Source organism: Rhinatrema bivittatum, chromosome 6 (assembly GCF_901001135.1).
Source record: "Rhinatrema bivittatum chromosome 6, aRhiBiv1.1, whole genome shotgun sequence".
Taxonomy (NCBI): Eukaryota; Metazoa; Chordata; class Amphibia; order Gymnophiona; family Rhinatrematidae; genus Rhinatrema; species Rhinatrema bivittatum.
Window position 1 is genome coordinate 113,423,183 of NC_042620.1, and position 23,115 is coordinate 113,446,297.

General features: G+C 44.8%; 1 protein-coding gene across 1 annotated transcript in view; it reads left to right on the forward strand.

Moving 5' to 3' along the window:
• MAP3K20 (mitogen-activated protein kinase kinase kinase 20) overlaps positions 1 to 23,115 on the forward strand; it is a 492,577-nt gene that overhangs the window by 1,103 nt on the left and 468,359 nt on the right. The gene's annotated exons all lie outside the window — the stretch shown is intronic.

Here is a 23,115-nt window from a genome sequence, read left to right on the forward strand (position 1 = left end):
GCAGTCTTAGCTGCAAAACGAGAGAAACCTCAGCGCTAGAGTTTAGCAACCATTATGCTGAATCATTGTCTGATAAAACTGATTTGCGAAACTCAGTAACTTGCAAGTCTCATGAATCTTGATTTATTGGAAGAGTGGAAATACTAGCAAGTACAAGATTGCCCCCACTAGGAGTGTCCTCAACTAGTTGGTAGAATATGCCACTTATTTTTAATGTAGAATGTTCTCCTTTTAGTTTTAAAAGCAAGCTTAATCCCAGGTGACTCATCTAATACATTATATGTTGATTAGTATGCCACTATGTTTGGGTACTTGCCAGGTACTTGTGATCTCGATTGGCCACTGTTGGAAACAGGATGCTGAGCATGATGGACCCTTGGTCTGACCCAGTATGGCAACCTCTTAGTTTTTATGTACTCTTATGTGTTTGCTGTTTTCTTGTATAATTGGCTTATGATGTCTTTTATAAAGTGCACACCATTTAGAAAACAGTTAGCAGTAGGGTTGCCTCTCATTTAGTTTTCATCCAGAGAATCTGTTTTTCTGAGTGTCCTTTTGTTTCCTTTCACCACTGCAGTTTTCTTGTTCTCTTTCCCCTCATGCTTCCTGCCAATCCCTGGTCCCATAGCCTGGGCAGGCAGTGGGAGGCAAGCAGTGTTTCATACCATCCACCTCTGCTGCCTGGCTTACAGTTTCATGGAACCATGTAGTTCCCTGTAGATCTTGCGGAACCAGCCAGCACCTTGAGGTGCAAACCAAGAACTGCAAAAGAAGCCAGATAAAGTGTTGCTTTCCTGCTCCTTGTCCAGGGTGGCTGGGGGATCAAGGGGCACTGGAGATTTACCAGGGGAAGGATTGAGGATCAGCTGGAGGAGTGGGGAGGAGGATTGGCAACTGTCATTGGTGTTCGGGGGGTCAACGAGGCATGAGGAGAGATGACCGGGGATGAGCATGGTAGGGGGCAGTAGGAAAAACCTTGCAAGTAGAACACTGGGGCAAGTAATGCTTGGCTATGGTCTGTGCTAAAGATGGCAACCTTAACTGAAACTAGGCTGATGAAAGATCCTGAAAAGAAAGGACCTTTCTTGCTAAACAAGGAGACCTGGCAACCACTTCTGCATATTTTAAGTCACAAACAGGCCAATGTAATACCGTGTGCTGGCTGCAACGCATGGCTCAACACGCCTTTGGCTGCGCGTCCACAACCACCGATGCGAAACAGGGGTTAGCACGTCCAAAACGTGTGTCCAATCGCGTGCATAGGTAATAGCACTCATCTCATGTAAATGCATGTTGAGGAGGCTATTAACTACTCCATCCAATGCAAAAAAACAAATTTGCATCTGACGCGCACATTTTTACTCACCAAGATTAACGCCTGCCTCATGCAGACGTTAATTTTGGAGGATCCGAAAAAGTACAGAAAAATAGAAAATACTGTACTTCCTCTGACTTATTATCGTGGTGATATTAAGTTGGAGGAACTAAAAAAAATTAGAAATGTCCCACCCCCCCAAAAAAAATTGAGCATCCGTTTTCCTAACTGGCTGACAGCCACCTTTCCTGGGTGCCCCCTGCCGAGTAGGCACTAGGGGCACGCAGTTTCCCCTAGCGCCTGCTTTTTACCACAGCACGCAATTTAAATATTAAATCGGGCGCCTGGGAGAGGTGGATTGGTGCGTGTTAAGGGAGCAGGTGCTCAATCATGAGTGCCCGTTTAACATGCGCCGATATTGCATCGGCCTGAAAGTGTGAGTGCTGTTTTATTGGTGGCAGTATATTGGCTCAGTGCCTTTCTAAAACAATCAGTGAAAAATCTTTTCCAAGTGTATAGTGCCATTCTTTTAAGGTGAATAATGAAGTTGCACTGTTTCTTTGTATTTGGATTGCATTAACAGGTGGATTTGATAGGCTGTTGGCACTGTTTGGGTGCAAATGACTAAAAAAGGTAGTCATAGACAGATCTCTGTCTCAAGATTTCTTTAATCTTTTCTTTATTGTTTTGACCTTGAACAACCCTAAGTGGTACGGTAACTTGATTTAACTGTAAGTAAGAAGTTAAGTCTATGTTAAAAGGCTCCGTTTCCGAAGGCATGCGTAGTATGTCCTCACTTTATTTTTGCTTATGTAACCCTTAGTGGGGAGTTTTAATCCCAAGGGCACACAAACTTGTTTATTTCTTCAGTGCTGCTCTGGCTAGCAATGTACTCCCATGCTTAAACTCTTAATCCTGGGAGGATTCTTTTTATGGGGGGAAGCTCTCACTTATGGCTCGAACTTTGATGTCTTGCTTTCAGTGTGTGTAGATGCATCCCAAGAGGTGAAATGCCAGGACAAACCAGACAGGACCAGGCGCTGAGTGTTAAAATAAAGTTTACTGATTGGTAATCATAAGTTAAAGTCCATTTGTCAATATTGTTGAAGTTACATCTGACTGTGATACATGAATGATTTTCTCTGTGGGCAGGCGTCCTTTTATTCAGGTATCTGGGTAGTGCCCCAAGGTGATATTTACTGCGCAAAGCTCATCCTATGGCTAACTGGGAATCCTATTGGAGGGGTCCCCAACTTCACTGCAAAAAGGTATTTGGTCTTCTGCAAAACGGTATCGGGCGTAAAAATCTATCTCTTCTGTAAATTTAGTAGGAGAAGGACCCTCTGGCAGGGAGTACACAATGAAGTGTCACTTCTAACTGAAACTCCATCTGTGTGAAGCTGTGAGGCCTCACCAGAGTGTAAAAGGTAAACATCTCTACCCTTCCAATGCATTCTCAAACTGATCCCCCAAGTGTCCTAAAATGACTAGGCTAAATAGTGTTGAGGCATCCAACCACAGCCCTGCAGGTGGGAGGGACTGAGAGGGATGGATGGTTCCTTAATAGTGTTCTGTACAGGGAAAGTGATATATGGTGGCCAACCCAGGGAGAGGTTGCCACACTTACAAGATGGTAGGAACACCTGGTCATATGCAGGGGTAGCTATAAGACTGTAAGAGGTATTGCCTTGTTTCTGTCACCTCATTTTACATTATAAGCATTTGGATGAATTTCTGGATTAAAACAGAGATTGCAATACCAGCCTCTTTAACACGCCGGTAACATGAACACATGAGAATAAAATCAACTAAAAAATCTGAGCCTAAAGGTATGGTTCTAAAACACTGCAGTGACATCTAGCACAGGCAGAGGAGCTGGATGGAGATGTAGTTATTTCACACATAAGATTGAGGTGAAATGGGAGGTGATGCTGGTGGGAGATTTTAATATATCAGATGTTGATTGGAGCAGACCATCTATGGAAGCAGTTTAAAGTAGTACTCCTAGGAGGATTCTGCTTCGCTTTCAGTGCAGAGTTTCTCTCCCCTTTAGAATTTATATAGATATATTTTTTTTAACACAGACTTCCCTTAGGAATAAGTCGCTCTAACGGTATACCATAAGACAGTAAGCCACTCTCTCTCTTACCCCTCAAGCCTGTTCCAGTTTCTTTTCCTTCCACAATGTTCCCCTAAGGTGCACACGTGCCGCCACTGATACCACATACCTGGCAGCACAGATCCCGGAATAGGAGCGGCAGCCCATCCTTTGGCTGCTGACTGCCCTATAACCATTGATCCCCCTCTCTGCAGCACATGTGGGCCGCTGTTGATCCCTGCCACGTTCTTTAGCTCAGGCCGTCCATCGCTTGCCTATCTGTCCTTGTCCTGATTTGGGGCAGCAGTTACCACCAGGAAATTTAAGAATACTGTGAGGTCCATATTCAAAGGCTTTATCTGGGTAACTTTTGGACTTACTGGGACAAAAGCCAAGACTTCAAAATTTCTTCCAACTCTCCAGCTGAATTTCGCCTGAGAGATTCATTACCTGCACGGAATTTAGCTGGGTAAAGAAAGATGGCACTGGGTTCTCATGGGGATATGCACTGATATTCAGCGTTACCCTGCTAAAATTTATAGTCGTAAAAGAGCTGTTCTAAAGGTACTTTGGTAATATTATCAGGATAACGTTTAACTGGATATAACGAGTAGAACAGTTACCTGGCTATGTTCTACTGAATTCCGGGTTACTCGGGTAGTTTTCCTGCTCACCGGACTAATGGAACTGTATTCATTACAGTGTTTATATTTAATGATTACTCAAACTACAATTGATCAGAATTTGTTTATAATCATAACAAGGATACATAAAGTTTATCTAAACTTAGAGATTTTAATGAGGATTTTAATCAATTAAACATAATTGATTAATATAGCTATTGCTATATTAATCAATATATATATAATTGTGCTTCACAGTGTCCAAAAACACATTTAAATCAAATAAAGCTTGCACAGTGCTAAAATAGAACAGCTTTACAAATCCCTGTGGTAGATTCAAATATCTTTCAGACTGAAGTAGAAAGCAGTCAGGAGTATTTCGTCTGTGTCTTTCTGAGATCAGCATCTTGCATTCAGGAAAGCAGGCAGCTTCTCTCTCTGTGCCTCTCCTCTCTAGCAGGCCGATATAAGTAAAGCTGCGCGAGCACCCGCTTTCCTAAAGCACGCCCAGCCATTTCTCCTGGGATGTGATACAATATTTAAATGAGGTGTCGCGCTAAAAGGAGGCGCTAGGGACAGTTGTGCGCACGTAGCGCCTCCTTGCCAGCCCAGGAGAGGTGGCTGTCAGCGGAAGTTAGGAAAATGGACGCTTGAAATTAAGCGTCCCTTTTCCTAACCTGACCACTGGCACTTTTTTTTTTTTTTAACATTTTAACCTTTTGGTTCCTCTGACTAAATATTGCCACGATATTAAGTCGGAGGATGTGTAGAAAAGCAGTATTTTTCTGCTTTTTCTGTACACTTTTTTGGACCGCTCAGAAATTAACACTTGCTCTGGGCTAATGTTAATTTCTGAGCATACAAATGTGCGGCTCGGATACACATTTTTGTTTTGTATTTGGGGGGAATAGCTAACCTTAACATTCAGTTCTCACTCCCCAAAAATAATAGCAGCATTACTACACACTTTAGAAGAAAAAACGTTTACCTCAGAATCTTTTCTTGAGGCTTTTCTCCCAAGCATACCCTCGACAGTCAGTACCGATGTAAAGAACACTGTATCCACTTGAAATTCAGCAAGTAGTAACACTTTAAACACCATAGCTCCATTTATTCCTGTACGTGTCAAATCTAAGTCTCGTGCCCCTGGTACACCGGTTCATTACAGTTGTTAAAAACCTCCCTCAGACGCCATGAAAGACACTGACTGCTTCTAATAAAAATTCCTATTTTGCTTGCTTAAGAAAATACAAAAAAGAAATAAATAACGCCAAGAAAACTTTCTACTCTAATATAATAAAAGCTTCTAATGGAAACTCATCAGTCTTGTTCAACATTGTTAAATCTTTAACTACCATCCAACAACCGGATCACTCAAACTTAAACAATTCTCTTTGTAACTGCATCACCACTTATTTCCAAGATAAAATTGCTAATAGCTTCACACACCCTGTCAACTTACAGTCAACACTCCCTACCCCAGTATACAGCTGGCCTGTTTTTTTCTCAAACAAACCCTGCTCTGTTTCCCATATATTACACAAAGTCAAAATATCAACATCTCCTTTCAATCCCTGCCCTGGCTATCTTTTAAAAGAGTTCAATGAACTAGTTGCCCCGTTTTATGCAATATTATTAATCAATCATTAGATTCTGGCATTTTTCCTGAAGCCCTGAAACAAACTTCTATCTGCCCAATACCAAAGAAGAAAAATGAAGACTTTTCAAACCTATCCAATCTTCGACCGATTGCATCTCTTATGTCCCTTGCAAAACTCATCGAATCCGTCGCCTTCACCAACTAACTGGCTACTTATCTGATAACATCATCCTTCATCTAAATCAACAGTTTCCATAAAGGTCACAGCACTGAAGCACTGCTTCTGTCTTCATTTGACACTATACTAGGAGACTTTGATTCAAACACTGATTATATTATAGTATTACTTGATATCTCAGCTGCATTTGACACACTTGACCATAAAATACTCATTCATCAATTACAATCCATAGGCATAACCGGCACTGTATTAAACTGGTTCAAATCTTTCTTAAACAATCGCCCGCACCAGATTAACATTGGTCCCTATTTTTCTGACTTGTATACCCCTTCTTCTGGTGTACCTCTTCACTCTCCGCTATTCTATTTAACATCTACTTACGTACATCTGTCACCTTCTTAGCAACCTCAATATTCAATTCAAAATTTATGCTGATGAGACATCATAGTCCAACACCCTCACAACTGTCTTGTCTATATATCAAAACAATAGAATTATGGCTTTCCTACAACTGCCTCAAACTAAATACCTCTAAAACAGAAGTCATACATTATCAACTATTCCTCATTCTGCCTGCAGCCCCCCCCCCCCCCACTTACTCTTAGACGATATATCAAATCCCATCGTATCAAACCTCGAAACCTTGATGTGTATATTGACTCGCTCTTATCTATGTCCTCCCATATCTCTACAATAGTAAAAAAACTCATTCTATAAAATACACCTACTAAAACGCCTTTGTCCTTTGCTGTTTTCACACGACTTCCGTATAATTTTACAATCTCTTATTCATACAGGCATTGATTACTGCAACGCCCTTTACCTCGGCCTCCCAGACAGCGCTGTCCGCCATTTACAGTTAATACAAAACACAGCTGCACGCATTTTGACCAGCATCTCCCGCAAAGAACACATATCTCCAATACTACCTTCACTATATTGGCTCCCAGTAAAATTCAGAATACAGTACAAAATTTTATCTTTCATCCATAATTTAATTCACAATGACTCCTCAACTTGGTTATGCACTCTACTCTGAATTTACCACCGTAAGTAAGGCTAGCCAGACTAGATATCACGAGATGCAGTGCCTTCTCAGTTACCAGCCCCATGCTCTGGAATACCCTCCCGAACCATCTAAGAAAAACATCACGCACAGAATTTTAAAAAAAATCTAAAAACATTCCTTTTCGCTTTGGCCTTTAACACCCCTGACACCACTATAAATTGACAATTAGTATCAAATTACTATTTCTGGAGCCTTCGATTTTTATTTTTTCCTTGTCTCCTTATCCCTTACCTCCCTACTGTTGTTTATTGATACCGGTTTTATTGTTTGTTTTTACATGACTTTTATTATGTATAATTATTTGTAAACCATTTTGCCCGACTTTTTAGTTGTAAAAGCTGTATATAAACCCATTAAAATAAATAAATAAAATAAATAGCCTCATGAACATGCATTTTAATGTGATGAGCGCTGTTAGTGGGGGGTGGGGGGGGGGTGGTATTGGATGCGCTTTTTGGACACACTAAACCCCTTATAGTATAAGGGATTGTGGATGTGCATCCAAAACGCACATCCAACCATGTATTAAACAGTGCGCTTAGCTGTTTCGGCCTGTAGGTTAGGAGGAGACCAGGTTCATCCAGCAGCTTGGACCAAGAATGCAGAGGTGGTTAGGATTTCTCTGTTCTGCTAGGAAGGCAGCAGTCAGGCCTAGGTCAGCAGGATGGTCATTCACAGTAAGTGGATCTGGCTCCTTGATGTTAAGGGCCTTCCCGATTCTTTGTTCTCCTCGTTTTTAAAGGCCTTACTTTGCATTACTCAGCATCATTAATGCAAATTTATGGGCTACACAATAAGCAATGTGATCGGTCCATATCAAGTTCTTTTCTCAAATCAATTTCCCTGTACGTACCAGGATCAGTTCAGACTGCTGGTTATGCCTCCCTTCCAGCAGATGGAGTCAGAGAAAACTGAAAAGGCACCCCCATACATACCGGTGTGCCACCTGCATCCCCTTCAGTATCTCTCTGACTCCAGCAGATGCAGAGGCATGACCTGCAGTCCTGATCCCTGTCAAAATTTCAAATTACATGTATTTGACATGACCAGGTTTGGTTATTGATATTTTGTCTATTACCTTTGACCAGATCAATTTAAAAAACCCCCAAAACAAAACAAGAAAGACACTTAAGAATTTCTTTCTAAGGCAGGCAAGGCAGGGCATTGCCCTTAAGCCTTTATACCTGGAGACTTTGGCTGCTAGCCCAGTGACTGAGGAGACTATTTACCGGTGGGCCGGTCACTTTCTCCTCCTTTCTACCTTGCACCAGAGAAGGGTTATTCCTCTGGCCAGGTCACTGCCTATTGCTCAGACCAGAGAGGCTTATTCCTCTGGTGGCTGTGATAGATAAAAAAAAAAAAAAAAGAAGAGGAAACAGGAAAATCAAGAGGCATAATAAAATAAAGAGCAAGGTATTATTAAATTTTCATTGTTATTTTCCGGGCCTCCGGAGGGGGTGGACTTCTGTCACCCAGTCTAAAGCATTTCCTTCGCGCCTTTTTTATGCCAAGTGGACACACTTGTGCAGCTTGTGGGGAGTCGGGGAGCCGGCTCTCCCGCGAGGGTCTCTGCTCCCGCTGTCTTCCCGGGGGCAAGGGACCCTCGCGGAGGCTGATGTCTGGGAGGAGCTCCCGTTCGCGCAGTGCATCGGAGGCGCCGGCAGCCAAATGATTCAGGCCGGGCACGCTCGGGGAAGATGCGGCAGCCATTTTGTCTGCATCGGGTGCCGATGCAAAGCAGCACTAGGAGGAGGAGGTTCCTCCTCTCTCCCCGCTGGCATTAAGCCAACAGAGACAGCACGATTCGCTCCCTCCAGCCCCTTCTTTGAATTTTCCTCCGGGGGGGGGGCTGTTAAAGAAACAATCCCCCTTTTCCTCCCAATTTATTCTCTTAATGCATAAAGCCTACTTAGAGGCTGAAGTAGACTTAAATAATACAGGGGCTACCCCAGCTAGACTTTTGAGTCTTGTTCCGGACCCGGGGGTTTCTGGGCCGAGTCTTTCTCCCTGCTGCGGTTCCTGATATTCCCGGGCTCTCGGCACCTGCAGATCTTTCCCTTATGGACCTGGCCAATCTGGATGTGAATATGGATGTAGATACTGCTGCCCCAGTGGAGGGAGATGATCCGCAGGTGCTGCGTTTATTCAGTAAGGATGAGTTGGATCCCCTAATACCGCATGTGCTCCGAGAGCTGGAAGTTCCCCTCCCCCCAACGACCCTGGACCCCTCCCCGGGGGATTCTGTTTTGTCAGGGCTTTGACCTCCACCTCAAACTTTTCCCTTTCATTCAAAACTTTTTCAGATTGTTTCTAAGGAATGGGATTTGCCTGAAGCATCCTTAAGGGTCAGTAGAGCTATGGAAAAGCTCTACCTGTTACCTCAGGAATCTTTAGATCTCCTCAAGATCCCTCAGGTGGACTCAGCTGTTATGGCTATCGTCAAGCATACCACGATTCCCGTGACTGGAGGGGCAGCACTCAAGGATCTTCAGGATAGGAAATTGGAGATTTTACTTAAATGTATTTTTGAGGTTTCGGCTTTGGGGATAAGGGCAGCTGTCTGTAGCAGCCTTATGCAGAGTGCTACCCTCCGCTGGGTTCAACAATTGCTCACATCACAGGAACCTTCTCCAGGTGAGGCTGAACAGGCGAACCGCATGGAGTCGGCGGTTGCCTATCCGGCTGACGCATTATACGATCTTCTCAGGACTTCTGCACGCACGATGTCCTTGGCAGTCTTAGCCAGGAGGCTATTGTGGCTCCGTCATTGGGCGGCAGATTCTACGTCTAAGTCTCAGATGGGTTCCTTTCCTTTCAAGGGTAAGCTGCTGTTTGGCGAACAGCTGGAGCAACTTATTAAAGACCTGGGCGACAATAAGGTTTACAAGCTCACGGAGGACAAGCCCAGGGCTTCACGTTTTGCGGGTGCCTTCTGGGGACGTTTTCGGGGACAACGCCGTTTTCGTGCCGGGAGGGGGGCTTCCTTTACTTCCCGGCAGACACCTACCAGGTTTCAGACATGGGCACATTCCTTTCGTGGCAGGCGACCTCAGCGTGGTGGCGCCTCCCACACTTTCGCCTCTACTAAGCCTTCCCAATGAAGTGGTGCCGGCCCATTCCTCCATTCCAATGGTCGAGGGCGTCTATCCCGATTTTACGAGGAATGGGTCAAGATAACCTTGGACCAGTGGGTTCTAGATATCATAAATCACGGTTACGCTTTGGATTTTGTTCGCCCGCTTCGGGATTGTTTTCTGGTATCTCCTTGCGGGCTTCGGGAGAAGCAACAGGTTATTCGCCAGACATTATCTCGGCTGAGGGTGCTGGGGGCTATCATCCCGGTTCCATCAGCCGAGTGTCGGACCGGTCATTACTCCATTTACTTCGTGGTTCCCAAGAAGGAAGGATCGTTTCAACCAATATTGGATTTGAAGAAGGTCAATCTACAGTTACGAATCCCGAGGTTCCGAATGGAGACATTGAGATCAGTCTTTGCAGCTGTCCACAAGGGAGAATTTTTGGCTTCTTTGGACTTAACGGAGGCTTATCTTCACATAGGGATACAGGAACACCATCAAAGGTTTCTGCGGTTCATGGTGCTAGGCGAACATTACCAGTTCCGCGCCCTTCCCTTTGGCCTACGGCCCCACGCGTGTTCACCAAGGTGATGGTGGTTGTGGCGGCGAGCCTTCGAAGGGAAGGGATATTGGTGCATCCCTACCTGGACGACTGGCTAATTCGAGCAAAATCGGAGGATCTTTGCAAGATAGCGGTACAGTCGGTCTTGAATCGTCTGCACTCTCTAGGCTGGGTTGTCAACTTTGTCAAAAGTCACCTGATTCCGTACTGGAAGTTTTGGGAGCACTCTTCGATAAAGCGGTGGGGAAAGTTTTCCTACCACTAGTGCGAATGGAGAAGTTGATGACCCAGTAAAGAACCCTTTTGGATCTACCTTTGCCAACAGTGTAGGATTACTTGCAGGTTCTTGGTTCTATGGCATCTACCCTGGAGTTGGTACCGTGGGCTTTTGCTCATTTGCGGCCCTTGCAGAGGGCACTTCTTTCTCGTTGGGACCCCAAGTCGGAGGAGTTTCATCTGCCTTTGCCATTACTGGAACCAGCGAGGTCCAGCCTGGGATGGTGGTTGGTTCCACATCACTTACTACAGGGTGTGGACCTGGAAACTCCCCAATGGATCATAGTCACAACAGATGCCAGCTTGACAGGTTGGGGAGCGGTCTGTCAGTCCCGATCAACGCAGGGCCAATGGTCCCCGCTCCAAGCAAAGTGGTCCATAAATCGGCTAGAAACCAGTGCAGTCAGGTTGGCGCTGAACCAATTTCTGCACTTGTTCGTCACCGAGCTGTTCGGATACTCTCCGACAATGCAACCACCGTCGCTTACATCAACTGTCAGGGGGCACCAGGAGTCACCCGGTAGCCTCCGAAGCGGCCCAGTTGATGGCTTGGGCGGAACGCCACCTGTCTCACATCGTGGCATCACATATAACCGGGGTGGACAACATTCAGGCGGATTTCCTCAGCAGGTAGTGGCTTGATCCCGGAGAATGGGAGCTGTCCGATGAAGCGATGCAGCTAGTCACACGCCGGTGGGGAATCCCTCGACTGGACCTGATGGCAACTCGCTTGAACACCAAAGCGGCCCGTTTTTTCAGCCACAGAAGAGAGCATGGGTCAGAAGGCGTGGATGCTCTGGTCCTACCGTGGCCCCTAGACATTCTCCTATACGTTTTTCCTCCGAGGCCCTTGGTGGGCAAGATTCTTCGGCACATAGAATATCACTTGGGGCTGGTCATTCTGGTGGCCCCGGAGTGGCCAAGGCGACCGTGGTTTGCGGACCTAATCATCTTACAGGTGGACGGGCCTCTACATCTGGGTCATCTACCGAATCTACTGCGTCAAGGTCCGGTATCTTTCGATCAGGCGGATCGCTTTTGTCTAGTGGCTTGGCTTATGAGAGGAGACAATTAAGGAAGAAAGGATATCCTGAGGTGGTTATTACTACTCTTTTGAGGGCTCGTAAGACATCTACATCTCTTATTTATGTCAGAGTGTGGAAAGTGTTTTGACTCTTGGTGCAGCGGGTTGAAGGTGTCCCCGCGAAAGGCCACCATAGTTCACATTCTTGCCTTCCTTCAGGACGGTTTGAAGAAAGGTTTAGCCTATAGCTCGCTTAGAGTGTATTAGGCTGCTTACGAGGTAAGATTGACGGGTCCTCCATTGCTTGTCATCCCGATGTGGTTTGTTTTTTTACGAGGAGCTAAATATTTGCACCCGCTGATATTTGCCCTCCATGGAGTTTGAATTTGGTATTCCGCGGTCTTTGTAATGCTCCATTCGAGCCTATTAAATGATCCACATTAAAGGATTTGACTCTTAAGATGATTTTTCTGGTGGCTATTTGTTCGGCCAGGCATATTTCCAAACTCCAGGCTTTGTCGTGTAGAGAGCCGTTCTTACGCATTTCAGATTCTGGCATCTCTCTTCGTACAGTGCTTTCCTTTCTTCCGAAGGTAGTCTCGACTTTCCATGTCAATCAGTCTGTGGAGTTTCCAGCTTTTCCAGACGTGGATAAGAATTCACCTCAGGGTTGGGAGATGCGGAAGCTGGATGTCCGATGGGTGCTCCTTCGATACTTGGAAGTTACTAATCCTTTTCGACTGTCTGATCATCTTTTCATTTTATGGTGCGGTTCGAAGAAGGGTAGTAAGGCTTCAAAGGCCACTTTTGCCCGTTGGCTAAAGGATGCTATTGCTTCCACGTACATATGTCACGGACGTCCAGTACCGGATGGGCTTAAAGCTCATTCTATCCAATCCCAAGCGGTGTCGTGGGCTGAAAGCCAATGTGTTTCTCCTCAAGAAATCTGCAGGGCAGCAACTTGGAAATCGTTGCACACTTTTGCTAGACATTATCGCTTAGATGTCTGAGCTCCGGATGTCGAATCTTTTGGCAGCAGTGTGTTTCGAGCGGGACTCTCTGGGTCCCACCCCATTTAGGGCAGCCTGGGTACATCCCAGCAATCTGGACTGATCCTGGTACGTACAGGGAAAGGAAAATTGGTTCTTACCTGCTAATTTTCGTTCCTGTAGTACCATGGATCAGTCCAGACGCCCGCCCAGCAAGATTTCATTTCATCCAGTAGAGTCCGCTCATTGGTATTTCTCTCTTTTCCATTCGCAGATATTGATGTTTCTACGGACAACATTCCTACAGTTTATTCATGCATGGTTGCTTTTGTTCTTGTTCAAAAAAAATATATATATATGTCCATCTCAATCTTTTCTACTAAGGCAAGTTGCTTTACTTGATCTAGTCTTTAGTTATGGACTTCTTTCTGCTTTGATATTGATTATACTGAAGGGGATGCAGGTGGCACACCGGTATGTATAGGGGTGCCTTTTCAGTTTTCTCTGACTCCATCTGCTGGAAGGGAGGCATAACCAGCAGTCTGGACTGATCCATGGTACTACAGGAACGAAAATTAGCAGGTAAGAACCAATTTTCCTTTGTTCACCTGGTGGTCAGATGGACACTTAATACATAGCTGCTAGAGACAAGCTGTTAAGGGCACAGTTTCTGATAGGCTGGGCTATTTGTAGAAGTTTTAAAAATGAGACTAACTGGTGTCATGCTTGCCTGTTATGCAGCATACACTGTTAGTGAACACTGTCAGATATCCAATGTGCATTATAAAGTGTCCCATGGTCCTATGCTTCTGACTCCGTTTGTTGGCTCAGAGAGAGAAAACAGTCCCTTTAATTTGGGTCTGATATATGTCTGTACAGATAGATTTTTTAATTTGTGTGGCACAAGCAAGGAAAGGCTATTAAAAGTTCTCTAAATGCTTCCAGCTAGCAATTTCAACTGTCAGAAATATTGGGATAGATTTTCATAGGTGCGCGTGCTTCCTGGCGTGCACACATGGACACGCTGATTTTATAACATGCGTGCGCCGGCACGTGCATGTTTTAAAATTGTTGGGCTGCGTGCGCAAGGGGGGATAAAGTTTTGCAAATTCGTGTGCAATACATCTCAGCCTTCCCCAGTTCCCTCCCAGTCCGCTGCAATTAAGGAGCGGACTGGGAGGGAACTTTCCTATCCCTGGCGTGCCAGGATTCCTCTGTCCTGGCCTGCCCTTCCCGGCCAGCCCCTTTGGAGAGGCCCAGCACTTGTGCATAACTGGGGTTTACGCTCATGGCCAGGCCCATTATAAAATGCATGCTGCATGCGAAAGGCCTAGCCACATACATAAACCCTGGTTTTTATGCGCATAGGCCTTTAAAAATTTGGCTGAATGTGCACAGAATTTGTAAATTTTTTCTATATAGTTTGTAGCTATTTTGCACATAATTTCCCCAGGAGTATATACACAAACTTTTACAGATGCCATAGTCATGAATTTCTTATTTTGAATCTGTAAAAAACTGCAAATAAATATTAATTGTTCACTAATATTTGCAGAAAGATGTTTTACTTTGTACCGTGTCGAGGTTGTGTCAGCTTCTAATCACTTACAGATTCATTGAAATATACAGTTTGACCAGGGTGAATAAACTTTTTACACACAGCTGTACCTAAGACATAAGGGGACATTCAAAAAATAGAATTTTGGAGTTCAAGAGTTTCCAGCTTTGTTAAAATGGAAGATGTATTCTAGGTGCTGGAAGGATTAAAAAAAAATCCTTTTGAGATAGAACAGTATGCTAAAATAAAAGATCTATAATAAGAGAAACAAATCTTTGAAAATTAAATCAAAGAAAAAAAGACACCAATTAGGGTTTTCTTAAGGGTGGTGGCTGAAAAAGGAAGAGAAAAAAGATTAGTACTCAAAAGATCTCAGGGGTGGACTGGGAAATATGCAAACGAGAGACAGAAAGCAAAGATAATTAAGGCAGCAAAGCCAGGTGAAGACTTTACTTTTTTTTTTTCAGATATGAAAGTGAAACAAGGAAGGGTACAGAAAAAAAGAGATCTAGGCAGAACCAGGAATAGGTTGGCTGGCGGTGATCTGTAATGAAGCCGGAATAGGCATTGTTGTCAAAGGAAGGGCAGAGGTAGGCTTTTAAGACCTGAGAGGAGAAAAAGAGGAATGTTAAGGGTGATAAGGAAAAAGCAGAAAGAAATGAATACATACTTCTGTTCAGAATTCACCAAAAAAGGGATTGGGGAAGGACCACCAGTAGTTAGCATTTGTATATATGGCAGTTGGGGTAGATGCCACTCCATTTACAGAAGAGATTGTTAGCATGAAACTAGCAAAACTGAAAGTGAACAAATCAATGGAGCCAGATCAGTGCATCCTAGAATATTAAGGGAACTCAGGCAGGTCTGCTGATAGATTGGTTTAATCAGTCTTTGGAGACAGTTCTTCCCGAACCATTATAAGTCTTTATTGAACCAGAACTGGAATAGACCAGTAGAAAAAAAAAATCAGGGTAGCAGTTCAGAATAAGGGTTTGATAAAACCCATCCCCTGATGTGGTACACTAACTGGCTCCAGAGAACTAGCACAAATCAGAATGAGCACTCAAAACCAATATTAAGTACTTAGATTTTTTTCTCTTGTGTGTTTCCTAGTACTTATGCTCACGCTAGTTGTAACAGATTAGATCTATTACCTTGCTCTGCTCCACTTTCTAAATTATTATTATAATGTGCATTATATTTATGTTTTCTCTTGTGAATAAAAAATGAACTGGTTGGTTCATGATTGCTGAACTGGTTATTGACCTTCTATTGGCTTGAAGAGAATTAAACTGGAATAACTTCAGTTGCAGCTGGAATTAACTCATAAATGTAAGGAATTTGACTCCCTGGAGGCTGAAACTACTGGCCAGTTAGTCTGATCTAGGTAGGGAGAAAATTAATGGAGGCTCTATTAAAGGAAAGAATAGCGAAGTATCTGCAATCCAGTGGATTGCAGGATCCAAGGTAGCATGGTTTTTACTAGAGAGTGCGAGAGAGATTGTATCAAACACATCTGATCAATTTCTTGACTGGATGACTGGAGAATTAGACAAGAAGCACATGCTGCATACGGTATACTTGGATTTTATGTATTTAAATATTTATCCCATCCTTATGAAATTGCTCAGGGCAGGTGGTAATAGATCTTTCTTAATGTGTAGCCAGATGGACTCAGGACCAATGGGTTATGTGTGCCCATGCTAGCAGATGGAAACGGAGTCAGCTTTCAAAGCTGACGTCAGCTTAGATATACCCCTGCAGTGACCTTAGCAATTCAGTATCTCTTCGTCTCCTAGCAGATGTGGACGAGCTGTCCCCACACCAGCATTGGTGTTTAGCGGGATTGCAGTACTAGTTTGAAGAAGAAAATTTACCTTTAAATTTACCTTTAAATTGCATAACCGCGCGCATAAGCACATGCATACATTTGCGCACAACCGGACACTTATACTCATGTGCGTCGAGGCAGATTTGTGCTCGCTCAAGCTCAGGCGCTAACCGGCTGAATGCACAAAGTACAGTGAACTATGGCTCCGGCAACAAAGAAGCACAAGCGACACTCCCTCTGTGCTGCCTGCCATATTAGGGCTGCACAGTCTGACCTAGAATCCTTTCTGTGTCAGCACTGTGAGGTGCCCAGGGAGGGCTGGACTTTTAGAACTTCTCCAAGCCCGGCCCCTCCCAGTCAGAGGATGGGTCATCCTTGACCTTATCTGGCAGTATCCCAGATCCTAGCTATCCCGTGGTTGTATCTTCCCGAGAGAGGGCAGTTCAGTGGGCCCTACCCCAGTCCCCCCTAGGCTAGGTGTGGACCTGGTGACCTTTTCTTGGGTGGAATTCTTTCAGGGCTTTCAAACCTTTGTTCAGGTGCAGTCAGCTGCCCCTGCCTGGTCTGAGCCCAGCTGGGAAGGCCTCGTCCTCTCAGCCCTATTAGTATGCCTCGGGACATGCCTTGCCTCTCCAAGGGTATCCCTGACAGGGACTCAAATGCCACGGACGATGAAGGGGATGCAGACTCATTGGAGGATAGGGAAATCTCTCCAGGCCTGGAGCCATACCGGACCATGCTACGGTTTTTCCAAAAAAATGAATTGCCAGCTCTGGTCTCCCAGGCCCTGAAGACTAGGAGTTCCTGGCACGGACTCTATGTTGGAACCAAAGAGGAATTCCATCCTGGTGTCTCAACGGAAAACCTCCTGCTATTTCCCGATGCTGGAAGCCATCCAGGAGTTGATTGACCCGGAGTAGGACACCCCATAAGTCAGTTTTAAAGTAGGTCGGGCCTTGGAGACCTTGTACCCTTGGGACATGTTCATGATGTCACCTTGCCACTCCCAGCACAAAAAACTGGCAGTGGAATCCACGTTGATAAGGCTCCTCAGTTTGAGAGCTATAACCCCGGTACCTACACCCCAGGAAAATATGGGGCATTATTCCATCTATTTCTCGTACCCAGGAAGGAGGGTTCATTCCGCCCCATCCTGGATCTCAAGAGCGTCAATCATCATCTGCGGCTAATTCACTTCCGCATGGAAACTTTTCTCTCGTCATAATGACCGTACAACCGGGAGAGTTGCTAACCTCCCTGGACCTCTTGGAGGCCTACCTTCATATCCCAATCCATCAAGACCACCAGTATTTCCTACACTTTGCGGTACTGGGCCACCATTATCGGTTCCGGGCATTGCTCTTTGGCCTGGCAACCGCCCCCAGAACATTCTCCAAAATTATGGTGGTTGTGGCAGCGACTGGCTGATCCGGGTGAAGTTGTTGGAAGAGAGCCTGCAGATGACCAGCAGGATCAGGTCCCTGTTTCAGGAACTCGGTTGGGTCGTGAACATGTCCGGTTTGACCCCAAGCAGGACAAAGTCTTCCTTCCTCTCTCGAGCATAAGGAAACTGATGTGCTAAGTGCGTCGGTTGATGAACACAATGCACCACAGGGTGTGGAACTATCTCCAGGTCCTCAGCCTTTTGGCGTCAAACCTGGAGGTAGTACCGTGGGTGAGGGCACACATGCGGCTACTCCAGCGCTCCCTGCTGTCACGTTGGAACCCACTGTCTCAAGACTACTCGATTCGCCTCCACCTACTGATGGAAGTATGTTCTCTATTCCAGTGGTGGCTACAGAAAGTTCACCTAAGCAAGGGTGTAAGTCTATCCCCACTGAACTGGCTAGTCCTCACGATGGATGCGAGTCTCCGAGGGTGGGGAGCTCACTATCAGGAATTAACAACCCAGGGGCGATGGACCATGGAAGAGATGCTCTGGAACATAAACTGCATGGAAGCACGAGCTGTCAGATTAGCGTGTCTGCAATTCAGCCACAGGCTCCAGGGACAGGCAGTCTGCGTGATGTCGGACAACACAACAACAGTAGCCTACATCAACCACTGAGAAACCAAAAGCCACCAAGTGTCTCTAGAGATAGACCCTCTTATGGAATGAACTGAGCTAAATCTACAAGGGATTTCGGCCTCCTACATCACGGGGAAAATACAATGTCAGAGTAGACTTTCTCAGCAGGTAGAATCTGGTCCTAGGGGAATGGGCGTTATTCCTAGTAGATCGCTGGGGCCTCCCATCCATCGATCTACTGGCCACATCTCACAATGCAAAGGTCCCCTGATTCTTCAGTCACAGAAGAGATTAGCGCTTCCAAGGGATCAACGCCCTTGTCTAGATCTGGCCAGAGGAGGTCTTCCCTCTGTGGCCTCTGCTGGGCAATGTCATTCGCAAAATCAAATGCCACAGAGGATTAGTCCTTCTGGTGGCCCCGGATTCGCCCAGACGCCCATGGTATGCAGACACGCGGAGGCTTCTGGTGGAGACCTCCCATGCCTGCCCCTGCACAGGAACCTTCTCCAACAAGGACCCAACTTGGTTTTGTTTTACAGTCTGGCTCTTGAGAGGCCTCGCCTGACGAAGCGTGAATATTCGGCGGCTGTAATCACCACCTTGCTCTGCGCATGGAAGTTCTCGACATCCCTGGCGTATGTGTGGATCTGGAGAATATTTGAGGCCTGGTGCGAGGGACGCAGGGTGCCCCCTTGGACAACCAAGATCCCCATGATTCTGGAATTATGTCCCTCAACTCCTTGAAAGTCCAGGTGGTGGTTCTCTCCTGTTTCAGGGGCGAGGTGAACGGAACACGCCTGTCAACATATCCAGAATTGGCCCTGTTTCCTAAAAGGGGTTAAACCCCTCCGACCACCCTTAAAGTGGCTGGTCCCCCCATTGACCCTCAATCTAGTACTGGACTTTTTTAGCAGGGCCTTCCTTTCGGCCGCTGCGCAGTCTGTCTCTACACCTGTTAATGCTGAAGACTGTATTTTTGGTGGCGATATGTTCGGCTTATTGCATCTCTGAACTACAGGTGCTGTCATGTTGGGAGCCGTTCCTTCAGTTTACTCCAGGAATGATACAGCTTTGCACCGTTCCTTCCTTCTTGCCAAAGGTAGTCTCGGAGTTTCACCTGAATCAGTCCATTTCCTTACCGTCCCTAGATAGAAACAAGGACACAAAAGACTACTACCTCCTACGCCACTTAAACGTCAGTAGGCTTTTAGTATGGTATCTGGAACGTTCAGAATTGGTGCACAAGATGGACTGCTTGTTTGTTTTTCATGGTGGAAAGAAACAAGGCGAAGCGGCTTCGCGAGCTATCATAGGTCGCTGGATTAAGGAAGTGATCACAGGAGCTTATGTAGAGACAGGGAAGCCACTAGGGCCCAGGCAGTATCCTGGGCGGAAGCTAAGCTACTGTCTCCCGTCAACATCTATCGAGCAGCGACGTGGTCCTCTTTACACACCTTCTCCAGGTGCTATCGCCTGGACGTCCAGGCCCGAAAGGATGCAGCTTTTGTAAGGGTGGTGCTAACCAGACCGCAGGCAGTCTCCCACCCCATTCGGGAGCAGCTTTTGTACATCCCATTGGTTCTGAGTCCATCTGGCTACACGCTAGGAAATGAAGAAATTACTTACCTGATAATTTCGTTTTCCTTAGTGTAGACAGATGGACTCAGCATCCCGCCCATGGCTGCCCATGAATGGTACCAAGGAATTGCCCATGAGGTGAATTTTGATTCCAAGAGGTTACAGGTAAGCTGTCGCCCTATCCCTAGATCAGGGCATCTATAATATTGCTGGGATTCAGCACTTATGTTTGGTTGAGTACAGTTATGGTCACCAGTTTTTTAATCAAGTTATTAAGTTTTTCAATAGTATGTCCACAATAGCTTTTGAAGAGAATACGGAATGGCTTAGGTCACTGCAGGGGTATATATAAGGTGACGTCAGCTTTGAAATTTGACTTCCGTCTCCATCTGCTAGCAGGTTAGCACATAACCCATTGATCCTGAGTCTTTCTGTCTACACTAAGGAAAATGAAATTATCAGGTAAGTAATTTCTCAATAAATATTATAGTGAATGCAAAGCCAACAAAACATGCAATACAATAAAAACAATAGCAACAATGCAGTACATAACATTTTTTTAAACAGGGATATCCACAAAGCTTTTGATTCTTCTCCCACATAGGAGGCTGACAGATAAACTGAGTCCTAAGGTGGTCGACTGAGCTGACCAGTCATGAAAGGTAGAATATAAATCAAATTCAATGTAATTATTTTATTAATTTTTTTAATTTGCTTCCCTGATTTAAAAATCGCTTGAAGCGATGTACAATATATATCACAAAATACATCTTAACAATAATATCTACAAAATAAAACAAAAAATATAGACCATCTCTGCCCTCATTTGCTAGCCATACACTTCCATCTAATCATGTACCCCCTTTTTTTTTTTTTTTTTTGGTCCATTTTATTATATCACGTTACCAGCAAATTGGGTCATCAACCATGTTTTAAGTTTTTTTCCTGAATTGTTTCAAATCAAGTTCTTCCCACAGTTCTAAAGGGAGCTCATGCCACATAACTGGAACCCTGTCCTCAAACGATCTTTAAATTGAGTGATAATCAGCAGAGGATTGTGGTAAATGGAGTTTACTCTGAGGAAAGAAGGGTGGTTAGTGAAATGCCTCCGGGATGTGTCCTGAGGCTGGTTCTGTTCAATATCTTTGTGAGCGATTTTGCTGAGGGATTAGTAGGAAGAATCTTCTTGCAGATGACACTAAAATCTGCAAAGGGTGGACACCCCTCAGGAAGTAGATTGAGGAGCAATCTAAGAAAGCTTGAGGAGTGGTCACATGCTTGACAGGTAAATTTTAAATGCAAGTGCCCTGTAGAAGGTCCTTGGTTTCATCCTTGAGTCAGGTCTTCTGCTCTCCAGATTGGTTAGGGTTTGGGATGTTTGCACAGCCTCCAAAGCAGCAGGGTTGGGGGAATCATACTCATTGATTAAAGGTGATACTTAGTGGCTGAATTTAGGGCCTGTGATTTTGGGGTTTCAGAAGTAGCCCTGGAGTATGGCCCCCAGCCCAGGATCATCACTCCAAGAACCAGACTATGATGAATGGGAGAGATAAAATAGGAAAAAAGTCTCTGGAGGTTGTGAATGGAGGTTTATGGTGCCAGGATTCCAGCCCTTGTTCTGACTGAGCTTGAGGCTGAAAGGAATAGGTAAAAAAAAAAAAAACCCAAAAAACTTTTCTACTGGAAATGAAGTTCTAAAATTAGAGGCTACAGGGTGAAGCTCCAAGAGGGTAAACTTGGGAGAAATATTGGGAAAATAATATATCGGTATGAAAAAGGTGGTAGAGGCTTGGAACCTCCTCCAGAGGAGATGGTGCAGAATAAAACAGAAACAGAATTTAAGAAAGTATAGGATAAACACAAATGTTCCTAAGTTGTGAGGTAGTGAAGGGTAAGTAAGCCAGAGCTGTACTGGGATCTGTGGCTTTGCACCAGGAAGTAAATTTGGCAAACTAGATATGCTGTCATATTATGTGTGTTTGTGTTTGAAACATAAAACTCAGGAAGTTTAGCATTATGGATATTCAACCACAACTTGGCCCTTCTTGTTTAGATCTATCATATCAGAAATGACTTCATAACTAGTTCTATAACAGCATCCCACAAATATGTGTAATGTTAACATTTGTTTTCCCATATAAATATGAAACAGACAGTTCTAGAAACTTGGCCAATACAAGATGTTACTGGATAGCATTTCATCAGAAATGAGAATATAAACAGAATATGATGGCAGCTAAAGGCTATAAGGCCTGCCTAGTCTGCTCATTTATCCTTCCCCTTGCAGTACCACTCAGATGCAGTCAGTCACCCTCCTACTCCCCCCCCCCCCCCAACACTCATGTATAGTCCTCTTTTTTTTTTTTTTTTTTTTTTCCTCCAGTGACCCCCCCCCTCTAATTCTTATCTCTTCTTCCTCCTCTCCTCCCTTTAGAAGTTTTCCCTTGTGCTGTACATCCTGCCTCTGTTAAGCAGCATGGGTATCCCCTTTGACCTTATTCATCTGTCTGCTGCTTTCTGAGGGCAGGGATGTTCCCAGCAGTCTCTCTGCTGCTTCTGTGTTTGTGAAGATGGTGGGGAGTGTTTTCTGATATCTTGCTCAGTAGCTTTGCTACTTCCTTTGGGTGGTAGCAGATGTTTGGTTCTTGCCAGCATTAAAAAATCAATTCACCTGAGGTGAGCAGATAAATGTGTTTTTCAATCTTTGGTTTTGGGGAAAATATTTCACATGCTGATGAATTTCTACAGTATCATTCTGTTTGTGATGTGACGTTGCGACAGGTACTGGTTGCCTCCTTTCTGGCTCATCTTACCTCCTCCTTCTGCTATTACTACTACTTAACATTTCTGTATCGCTATGTAACATGCATGTAGTGCTGTACAAAATCAAAAAAAGATAGTCCCTGCTCAATAGAGCTTAAATTCTAATAAGACAAACATACAGGACAAGAAACTTGGGGCCTGTATGTTTGTTAGCCTGCCAGCTAATCAGTTTTTTTTTTTTTTTTATGGCCAGCTTTTTTGCACCAGTTGGTTTTTTAAATGAGGTGGATCTTGCAAGCATGCAGTCTCTGCAGTGATATCCCATTGTGCTGCCAGTGTGTAGGGATATGCATTTGTCACATCCATTTCGGCGGGTACGCGTGTTCCTTGCCAACTTTCTAGTGCATGAGAAAAATGAATATTATGCATATAGCTTTAACAGTGAGCTATGCGCATAATAGCCGTTTTTTTGCATTTATTAGAAACGGATGTGACAAATGCACATCCCTATCAGTGTGACCCTTCCCAATCAAATAGTGGTT